This window comes from Lathyrus oleraceus, chromosome 5 (genome assembly GCF_024323335.1).
Source record: "Lathyrus oleraceus cultivar Zhongwan6 chromosome 5, CAAS_Psat_ZW6_1.0, whole genome shotgun sequence".
NCBI classification, from domain to species: Eukaryota; Viridiplantae; Streptophyta; class Magnoliopsida; order Fabales; family Fabaceae; genus Lathyrus; species Lathyrus oleraceus.
In genome coordinates, this window is record NC_066583.1 from 168,199,006 (window position 1) to 168,210,318 (window position 11,313).

Genomic DNA, 11,313 nt, shown 5'->3' on the forward strand with positions numbered 1-11,313 from the left:
GTCTGGTTATCAAGGAAATACCAGACTTGACATAAGGCTAATTGTGTAAATGTCAAATTGGATGTCTTGACATTTACTAATGTACGCTGATACTGAGGTATGGACAGATTGGTCCTGTACAGTTCAGCAAATTTGTACAGTCTGTTTTCAGGAAAAACAGACTTAGCATATGGTCCTTGTTTTGGATGTCAAACTGAATGTTGTGACATTCATTCCTGACAGCATATGCTATATTGTAGGTTGTTTAGTTTTTCTGTTTCAACATTTTTCTCAGCTATTCTTCAGGGATTCAACAGCTAAGAGAAAATCCAGGAAACCAACAACCAAGCTACATTTAATGAACCTAACAAATAGCCTATTTGTTAGTAACCTAGATGTGGAATTTAGGGGAACTCGCGTGACCTTAAATTCAGGAGAATACAAGTACAAGGCCCAAGTGCTGCAATATAAAAGGAAGTCATTCCTTCATTCAAAACTAGGGATTTTAGGCGTGAAGATTTAGTGTGTCCATCATACTTCACTGCTGTATTTTTGTGAGTCTTGTATTAGACATATCTTGTAAGCCAAGCTATTGCATTGGTATAGAGTGTCCATTGAGTTGTAAGTGTTGTGTCACTCTAAGGTTTTAAGCGTGAGTGCTGTGTATCTTGATTAAAGCTGTTAAGCACAATCAAGAGTTGTTTGAAGTGTGACTTCATAATTGTCTTTAATATTGATTAAAGGTAGTAATCATTGAGGTGATTGAGGGGGAGTGAGTAGGAACTCTGATCTTAGTGTAAGATTGAAATTGCATTGGGTAGGTATTAAGTGATAGGGTTAAACAATTGGTTTAAGGTCTGAATTAATACTACTAATAGTGGATTTCCTCCCTGGGTTGGTAGCCCCCAGACGTAGGTCATGTTGGACTGAACTGGGTAAACAATTACTTGTGTTATTTACTGCACTTACTTTTAAGTTCTGCATAATTCTTGTCTGTGCAGAATTGGATGTCATAACAACCCGTGTGACATCGAAAGTCTGATAACTAGAATTTCAATGCGGTTCATACTTTCTTTGGCAGAAAGTTTAAAGGTAATGGGGTTATTTCTGGTAGCATAGGAAGTGAGTTCTTTGACGTGGGAAGAAGAAGCCATTAGGGGATGAAGCGAATATGGTGAGTTTGAAGATTCTGGGTGACAGATTTCACTGTAGAAGTTGCTTGAAGAAATGTGCAAGAATAATGCGTGGTTATGTAAGCAGAAAAAATCTTGGAGGAGGAAGAAAGAACTATTTATAGGCTAGCAAGGTGAACAGTCGGGCACTAATCAATTGAAAAATGGCTAGCGAGGAAGTGGTGAGAGAGTTAGTGGGTTCAGTTGAAATCTCACGACCTAGGGATATCTGATAATGATGGTGGAGTGTCTGGGTAACCGCGCTGCCGAAAAATCATCATTACATTTTAGGCAATGATTAGTGATAAATTTCTGCCAGAGAAGGGAAACCCACTCGACTAGGAAACCCGTCGGAATAAGAGATCAACAAGAAGTTGGACAATCCATGGGTCGACGCCAAGAGTTTCGGTCGAAGTCGAAGGGTCTCCATGGCGAGAGTGACCGTGGGTGGCCAAAAACATGGACAGTTATCTACGTACATGGGAAAAGTGGGCCGACACGTGTCATCTCAAGATAGGTTCGTAACCCCCCGACGGTTACTTTTTATTAGTATTTAAGCAAGTGTTAGGGATCATTTCTGGGGTGGCATTTTTAGCATTTGCAGTAGGAGTACACTTGAAGTACCAAAGTGTTTACAAGAAAAGAGTCATCTCCCTACAAAAAATGTACCTTTGCCTCCATTTATATTAATCGGTCATTTAAACTTACAAAATTGTCTTTACTTTATTGTTTTACTTTCACTATATTTTCGCTTGTCATTGCTTTTTACTACCTTTCTAACTCATTAAGAGTTATATTTACTCCTTTTGAACATTTCAAAGACATTTCTCACTAAAATATCATACACTCAAAACTAAGTCCAAGACTTTGTAGCTGGTCCTGCAAGTAATTCTCTCATAAGAAGGTTGGAGATTGTTGGTGAAGAAACATCCACACACTTTTACAATAGCATTGCAACCTAATAAGTTGGTTATGTTGTGTGCAACATAATAAGTTGTTTATGAAAAAATGATTCCAGAAACCTACAAAATAAACACACCATTAAAACATGATGCATGATCCATATTAGACCCACCCAATCTTTATATACAACTAGTGTCATTCCATTTTCTTTGAATCTCGACCAACTTAGCATGCTTTAAAAGTTCACCTGCAAATAACTTCCGACATAAGAGTATCCAATATAACACTTTTTTTTTTAGATATTCTTGGTTGCAAATGTTCTTGTTATAATAAGAGAAAATGAAGAGATATTGTAGCTATCAACTTATGTAATTAATTTACAATCAGGGGCAAGAAGCTTGACATTTAACAAATGTGAAGCTTGCCATTTAAAATTTGAAGTCCATATTGCTTGTGCGAAAAGCAGGGAATAAAAAAAGAGAGGTAATTGGAGCACCATGTTTTTTGAATTGCAACAATATATCCATTTGTAGTTTGTAGTAGTTAAATAATTGTTTTCTATACAATTTCAACTTAAAAATTACGTATCTAAATCCAAAATCATGGGTAAAGGAAGGAGCCAATATCAACTATGCTTAAAATTTACGTATCTAAATCTAAAATCATCTAACACTGCAACCTTTCAAATATGTAGGACACAAATGACCATGAACAATAAAGCATACACTTAATATTAAATAATAACTTTAAATACACCTATGTGTCAGAATTTACCTACAAACATGTGTAATCAGGTGTTTGAAGGTTTCCTTTGCGGTCACGAACAACAAGATACTCTCCATCTGAACTAACAACAAGTGATCGAAATTCTTGACGGGTAAGATCTACCTTAATTACATGTCATCATCAACTATTTATCTACTACAGGATGCAATTGTATAGAAAACAATTATATATCTACTACAAACTACAAATGCATGAATTGATACGACACTTTATGAGTCTTTATTTTTTAGACTTTTTTCTCATATGCTTTATCAAGAAATATATTTGTCATATTATTGCTATTAATTATCCAAAGAGCAATAGAAAGTCTTTGATGTCAGAGATCTCAAATTGTATCAGCATGAGAATGAGTAATAATAACGGCATCAAGTGTTCTTAAACTTTCAATGGTAAAAAGAGAAACACATAATACATATATATTTCGATGCACTTTGCTATCAAAGGATGTAGTTGGACAAATGGTTGAGTTGTAGGCCTTTAACTAAGAGGCGTGTGTTTCACTCCCATTAGAAGTAAAAAAAAAAATCATTTTGTTCATTTAGCATTTAGTGGCACCAATCAAAATTTAGTAAATATTATTCATACTTAGTAAATTTTAATTAAATAAAAAAAATCGACACTTAGCTTGCCATGTTAGCAAATGTAAAGATTCTCTGTTGATTGGTCAACAAATGGGCCATATAAATGGAATTACAGAGACTAAATCGGAACTCGTTAACATTGTAGGGGATATTGTATATTAATCCAGTCATATTTAATGAATTAATAAATTAACCCAACAATCTCCCACTTAACTCATGTGACAACTTGATATTTCGATCTTATATCATGATTGTGCACCATCCATTAGAAGCACCAAGTCATTATCTTTAATGAATTGAAATAATCGGGTCACGGAAATCACAAGTTATTCATTAACTTGATTCCTTCGATGTGCCGCAAATCAATCTAATTCAAATATTTAAGGGATACAATTATGTATCTTTCATGTATCTTCAAAGACATATTTGTCATCACATATTAACAATAACGTATACAACATAATATGGATAACAAACTAAGAAGAAACATATCCTTAATTGAATTCACAAGTGTCATACAACACAAACATTAAATTATACATGTATATATACCGATTATATTATAATGTTAACAAGAAATTTTACATAATACACATCTTTTCTACATGACCAACAAATGTTTTGGACGATAAACCTTTAGTTAACGGGTTCACTATCATTAAATCTTTTTAATGTGTTCAAATGACACTTTTTGTTTCTTCACTTCTTCTTTCATTAATAAGTACTTCAATTTCATGTGTTTCCCACTCTTTAAATATTTATCATTCTTAGAGAAGAATATAGATACAAAATTATCACAATAAATTCTTAGCGGCCTAGCTATATTGTCGACTATTTCAAGCCCTAAGATAAAATTTTGCAACCACAATAATTGAATTGTGGCCTCAAAGCATACCACAAATTCAACTTTTCCATAATATCTCTCCTCAAGTAAGGAGAAAACATTCTTAAATGTGGATTTTCTTGAGTCCACACATCCTACAAAGTTTAAATCCGATTAGTCAACCACTTCAAGGTAATTTGACTTTCTATAAGTGAACCCGTAATCTTTAGTGCCTTGTAAGTACCCAAGAATCTTCTTTGCAACTTTTCATGTGATCCATTCCAAGATTACTATAATATGGATCCAACATACCAACGACAAAACTGATATCTGGTCGAGTACATGTTTGGGCATACGTCAAGCTCCCAACCACTGATTCATAGGGAATATACTCCCTTACTTTTTGTTCTAATTTTTTCTGGGACATTGCATTTGACTAATCTTGTCCCCTTTCTGAATAGGAACTATCTTAGGAGAGAGTTTATCCACCATCATCTCTTTAATATTTTATTTATATAGCCTTTCTGAGACAATCACAATAGTCCTTGTGATCTATTACAAAATATTTATATTTCTATCACATATGATGCCTCACCCATATCCTTCATTTTAAATTTATTTTAGAGAAACTTATTTACATCATGTAACAAAGCAAAATCATTGGCAGCAAGTAAAATATCATCAACATATAAAACAAAAATTATGAATTTGCTCCCACTGACCTTCATATAGATCCGATCTACGATGTTCTTTACATTACCATATGACAAAAGAATATTGTTAAATTTAAGATACCATTATCTAGAAGCTTGCTTTAGTATATATATTGACTTCTTTAATTTCCACACTAAACTTTCTTTTCCCGTACTAACAAACCCTTCAGGTTGAGCCATATACACTTCTTCCTCTAAGTCACCATTTAGAAAGACGGTCCTCGCATCCATTTGGTGAAGCTCTAAGTCATAATGAACCACCAAAGCCAAAATAATTCTCAAAGAGTCTTTCTTTGAAACAGGATAACAAATTTCTTTATAGTCAACACCATCCTCTTGAGTAAAATCTTTGGCGACAAGTCTAGCTTTATATCTTTCAACATTTCCTTTCGAGTCTCGTTTGGTCTTAAAGACCCATTTACAACCAACCCATTTTGAACCTTTAGGCAACTCAACTAGATCCCATACATTATTTTCATGCATTGATTTTAACTATTCTTTCATAACATTGATCCCATAACTGTCACTTTTCATGGCTTGTGTGAATGAGGTTGGATCCTCATCAATACTCAAGTCACATTCATGTTCAAGTGAATAAACAACATAATCTTTCGAAATAGTTGGTCTTTTTTTCCTCTAAGACCTTCTTACTATTATTTCTTGTGTTTCTTCATTCATTTGTTCTTGCTCATTTGTGACTTGTACATTTTCAACTGATTCATCAACTATATATTTAGTTTGTAGGTGTTTAACATTTGTTTATTTCCTAATTGTGGTGTATGATGGTACCACAACCAGAGGGGCAACAACCTGAGAAGACTCTATAAGCGAAGAAGATTCTCCACGAGTCTCCATAATATCCATTTTATGTGATTTCTCACTCCCACTGAACTGACTATTTTCAATAAATTGAGCATTATTAGACTCAATTATTCTCGTACTATGATCAGGACAATAAAATCTATACCCTTTTGATTTTTCAAGATACCTAATGAAAAAACCACTAATGGTTCTTGCATCAAGTTTCTTTTCATGTGGATTATACGCCTTTACTTCAGCTTGACATCCTCAAATATGAAGATGTCTTAAACTAGGTTTCCTTCATGTCCGTAGCTCATAAGGAGTCTTAGGAATTGCCTTACTAGGAATTCTATTAAGCAAATACGCAACGGTCCTTAATGCATAAGTCCACAACGATAATAGTACATTACCATTGACCTAATCATATTCATGAAAGTATGATTCCGCCTCTCAGCCATACCATTTTGTTGTGGTGTGCAAGATATAGTATATTGTTCATATTTACCACGAATTTCGAGAAACTTTACAAATAAACTTAGACATTGTCCTTTCTAATCAAGTTCAAAGATAACTTGTTAGACCTTTCATCTTCTGTAATGTCCTTCGTAATTGTTACGGGTTTCTCATTTATTATCAATGTCATGTCTAAATCCATAATAGCATACTAGTAACCATAAATATTTAAAACACGCTCATATGTTAATACTTTGGATAAATTTCATGGATTCAAACTAATCAACTTTAAACATTTATCAAAGTTCATCTTTGGGCAAAATTTTAATATATTTCAATAAATTCTAATGATGTCACATAAACATACTTTGATCGACAATAAAATCACTTAAAACATGCATGTCTATCTTTGGATATACAAGCAACAAGTATGTCCACAAATATCTTAATTTTATTAATTGTAATTTATATGATGCATCTTTAGATGATCTATATATATCTTATAATAATAATATCATTAAACACAAACATGTTATTCCCGTAGCATCCAAATCAAATTCAATTGCATAATTTGGAATCATAAATTTTAATTAATTTGACCACTTTGGTGATTAATAAATTTATAACTCAAATAATTCTAAATTATAGGGTACACTTTTCACTTCAAAATTAAATAATAAATTGAGGTTCATAATCAAAATCAGTTGTAAATTTTTATGAATTTGACCAGTTTAGTGATTAACAAATTACATACCCGTTAAGTAGTATAATTATTATAATAAATTACACAATTAAATTTTTATAATTTGAAATTACAAATTTTAATAGATACGACTTCTTTATTAATCAACAAATTCATACTTTAAAATTTTAAAAATTTCATTAATATAAGGCCTAAACTTACTCAAATTTATACAATTCATTTAAACACACATATAAAAATTGATCAGCAAATTTTAAGATGTAAACACAAAATTACACATAACTTTCCAATTTTACTCTTAAGTAGTATATTGACCAAAAATCAATGAGTTGGATTGGGTTCGAGGGTCATCCACAAAATATAATTTTTAAATTTTAAATAAAATATCAATTTAATTAACATATTTATTTTACAAAAACATTAAAAAATTATTAAAAAATTGTATTTAATTTGAATAAAATTTATCAGTTAATATCTTAAAACTCTCTTTTATGATTCAGATCAAGATAAAAAAAATAGAGATTAATTACTATACACTGTCAGTGTAAAAAGTTTTACACTGTCGGTTCATCACCATCACCCGTTTGTATTACTTTATAGATTTTTAAAATAAAAGTCAAATTTCTTTTAATATCCAACGTTTATAATTAACTGATGGTGTAAAACCCTTTTACACTGACAGTGTATTTTAATTAATCTCAAAAAAATATACAAATGGTGTAAAGTATAATTTAAAAGATAAGATGTATCTCTCTTTAAATAAATAAATTTGATTTAAACGTATGCTGAGATTAATAAAAACTATAATTATATTAAAAAACATAAATACATCCTAAGAAATATGCTAAATAATTTATAAATAAAATAAAATCAAAATAATGTGACATATTAATGAGTTGGGTTCGTGGATATAAATTCGTTATCCGAACCAAAATATTAATGAGTTTGAATGAGTTGGTTCGGATAGGACCCATACATTATTGGATTGTGTAAAAATAAGGATTGAGTTGGGTTTGATGAATGAGTTCGCATGATTGATCCATACTCATGAATACTTTTAAACTTAATTATCTATATATCAACCTAAATTTTATTTAAATCAATTTTTAATTTAATTTTCCTGGTCCATATTTAATTAATTAATAAATTAATCCAACAAAATAATCCTGCCAATAATTTATGCTACAAATTAAAGTGGCTATTAAAAGACATTTTTTTAAACATTAGACAAATAAAGGACAAATGTTTAAACATAGTCTAAACATTGTGAGAGAAGTGTCCAATAATCATGCATGTGAAAGGAGATCAAAGAAGCCCCGTGAGTTCCATTAACATTTTCTACTATCTTGTGTCACTATGCATTTGACTTCTATGTTCTATCCCACCTCCATCCCTTTGGGTTTTATCCTGCAACCAAACAGAATAAGACACTCAACTTAATCAAGTTTGTTCAGTCTGCAATGGAAGAAGCTCTAGCAAATATATTTCCTAATTATTTTCGTATTTCACGCCTCAATTATTGTAACCTAATTAATATCACATGTGTGTGATTACGTTATGCGACAACTAAAACCGATGCTACGAAGAAGTTAAGCATGTGCAGTAGGACCACATGAGATTAATAAAAGAATGAATAAAAAATACTAGTAGAACGTGGAAGAACATTGAAGTAGTAAATGTGTAATATAAGAGAAATGTATTAAAAAAGTGGTAAGTACTAGGGTTTGGAGAAGAATTAAATGCATAGTTTGAAGAATGTCAATGGAAGAGAAATGGTTATGAAAGGTCCAAGAAGTAGACGACAAAAGTGTGGCAGTGTTTGGTACGAGTGATTGAATAGCGACTCCCAAAATCATAGTGGTCGACTAAAGAATCTCACACAGCTTTGGTCTGTGTGTTAGTCAATCCTTCCACTTATAGTCGTGGCCTTTACAGCAACGCAATATTATCTAATTTAAACAAAAAAATATATCTCATTTAATAGAAATAAGATATTTTATTTAATAAGTAAAATATATAATTGTTAAATGAATTTATTTAAATTTTAACCAATTTATATAATTATAGTGGGATATTTGATACTATAAAATTTGTAATAAAATATATTTGAATATATACGTAAGTTGAAATAAATTATTTAATTATAAAATAAAAAATGATCAAATAATTCAATTGTATTGAATAATCATAGGAACTAGTGTATTAATCTCATCATAGATTAAAATGTTTGAGGTTGATTTTGCTTAACAAGAATCTAGGATTTGTTTGAGAATCAAGCCTTAGGAGGTGTGATACTACATTCATTGTGGAGAGCTCATCGGGATGATCAAAGGTGGAAAAAAATCTAATCAGGGATAGTTGGTGCTTGAGTGCCATTGTTGGTTGATATTTGGATCTTGGAGTTCAGTCCACGATAAACCTTAATTCTTTATCTTGAAGTTTGGTGAATCTTGTGGTTTGCTTTAAGGGGTTGAGAATCATAGTTTGGCTCATGGTATTGATGGATTGCTTGTATGGTTTACTTCTTGGTTTGAGGTTTGGTTATTGTTTGACTTAAGGTTTGACCTATTTAAGCCTTAGTCATTGGTTCCTTGTGATTGGCCTATAGGCATGCTTACATTCATATTTCACTGTATTTTATCTTTGATTCACTGGACATTTAGGTCATGACGGGTGGTTCATTATTCTTTGATCCATTCAAATATGCTTCAATCATTTCATTCATTCATATGCTTGGTTCATTGGATTCCTATATTATTCATGTCCATTAGTCCATACAATTCAAATCATTCAATGTGTCATTTCCATTCATGTTTTGCTCATTTCATTACAAAAGTGTTCATATCCATAGAAAATTGCATTTTAGCCGAATTTTGTTACAATTGACTTTTGGTCAACTAGTTGACCAGAGTCAATTGTCCCTCCATTGACCCTCTAAGACATGTTTCTTTTTATTCTATCATGTTTCATTGTCAATTCCTTGTTTCCCTTGATTTCTTCATGACTTTATGACTTGGTCCATTTTTAGGTCTGACCACCTTATGGACCAAGAAACCAGGTCCAAAACCTAGTTAGACCACCAAACAGACCAACATTTGGACCTATTTAACTTTTTTCCATTTTTAGCCTTTGTTTCATTTCAATCAATCATTAGTCATGTTAAAACACTTTTTAAGTCATTTCCATACATTTCAACCATCATATGTTCATTCAATCAACCATTGATTTTATTTCAATTTCCAACATTAAGACAAATGGCCAAACATGCCAACATTCCATATTCAACATTCAATTTCAGTTCTCTCCCATACATTCAATGTCACTCAAATACAAATACATTAATTCTATTTCATAATATTACAACCATAAGCCAAATATCATAATCAGTTACAATTACAACATGATAACATAACAAGACTTCAAAAACCATTCAACTTCAATATTCCATACATTAACCATTCAATTTCCAAATTACAAATAATTTCAACTATGTCAAATTGCCAAATGTATTCCATACATAATGATTTCCAAACATTTCCAATTGCCAAGCAAACCAAGCCATAACCATTGCCACACGCGATCAGAACAAATCCTTTAAGCTAATCAAATCCACCCTTTGACTTGAAACCACTATGTACGCTAGATGTAGAGTCAAGTGCCTTATTGTTGATCAAACATTGTCCGTAACTGGATGACCATAAAGATAGTTGATAGGTACTCCACGAAGCATGCTAAGGGACATGAGTGACCTAGATGGAATTTGCCCATCCTACGTAACAGGATAAATGTCTACGGGTCCAATATTGTACTGGACAAGGATGACACAGTATATGCCTTGTGTTCAATATAGACATAAGAGCAAAAGGATAATTATACACATAAGTATTATCACAAAAGGATTTGTCAGATCACATGACATTTTCGTGTCTTGGGTAGCAGTGATGTGTTGCTAGATATTGCTCACTATTTATTATGTTAAATACGTGATTTAGTATAATTGCTAATGTCGCGAAAACCTACAAGGTCACACGCAAAAGGCCGGATTGATGAGAGATAGAGTAACTAAGGAACATCGTAAGGTACGGTGCACTTAAGTGAATTGTAGAACATCGTAAGGTACGATGTACTTAAGTAGAATACGAAATATGGTAAGGTACCACACGCTTAAGTGATTTTGGCATATCATAAGATATGGGCCACATACACTTAAGTGGGATTTTTAGCTTGCAACCCACACAAATGGTTCTATAAATAGAACCCTTGTGCAGAAGCATTTATGCAGTTGTAATTTCGTTTCTCTCTCTCTCTCTCTCTCTCTCTCTCTCTCTCTCTCTCTCTCTCTCTCTCTCTCTCTCATTCAAAGCCTTCATTTTTAGCAGCTAGCACTGAGATTGAAGGA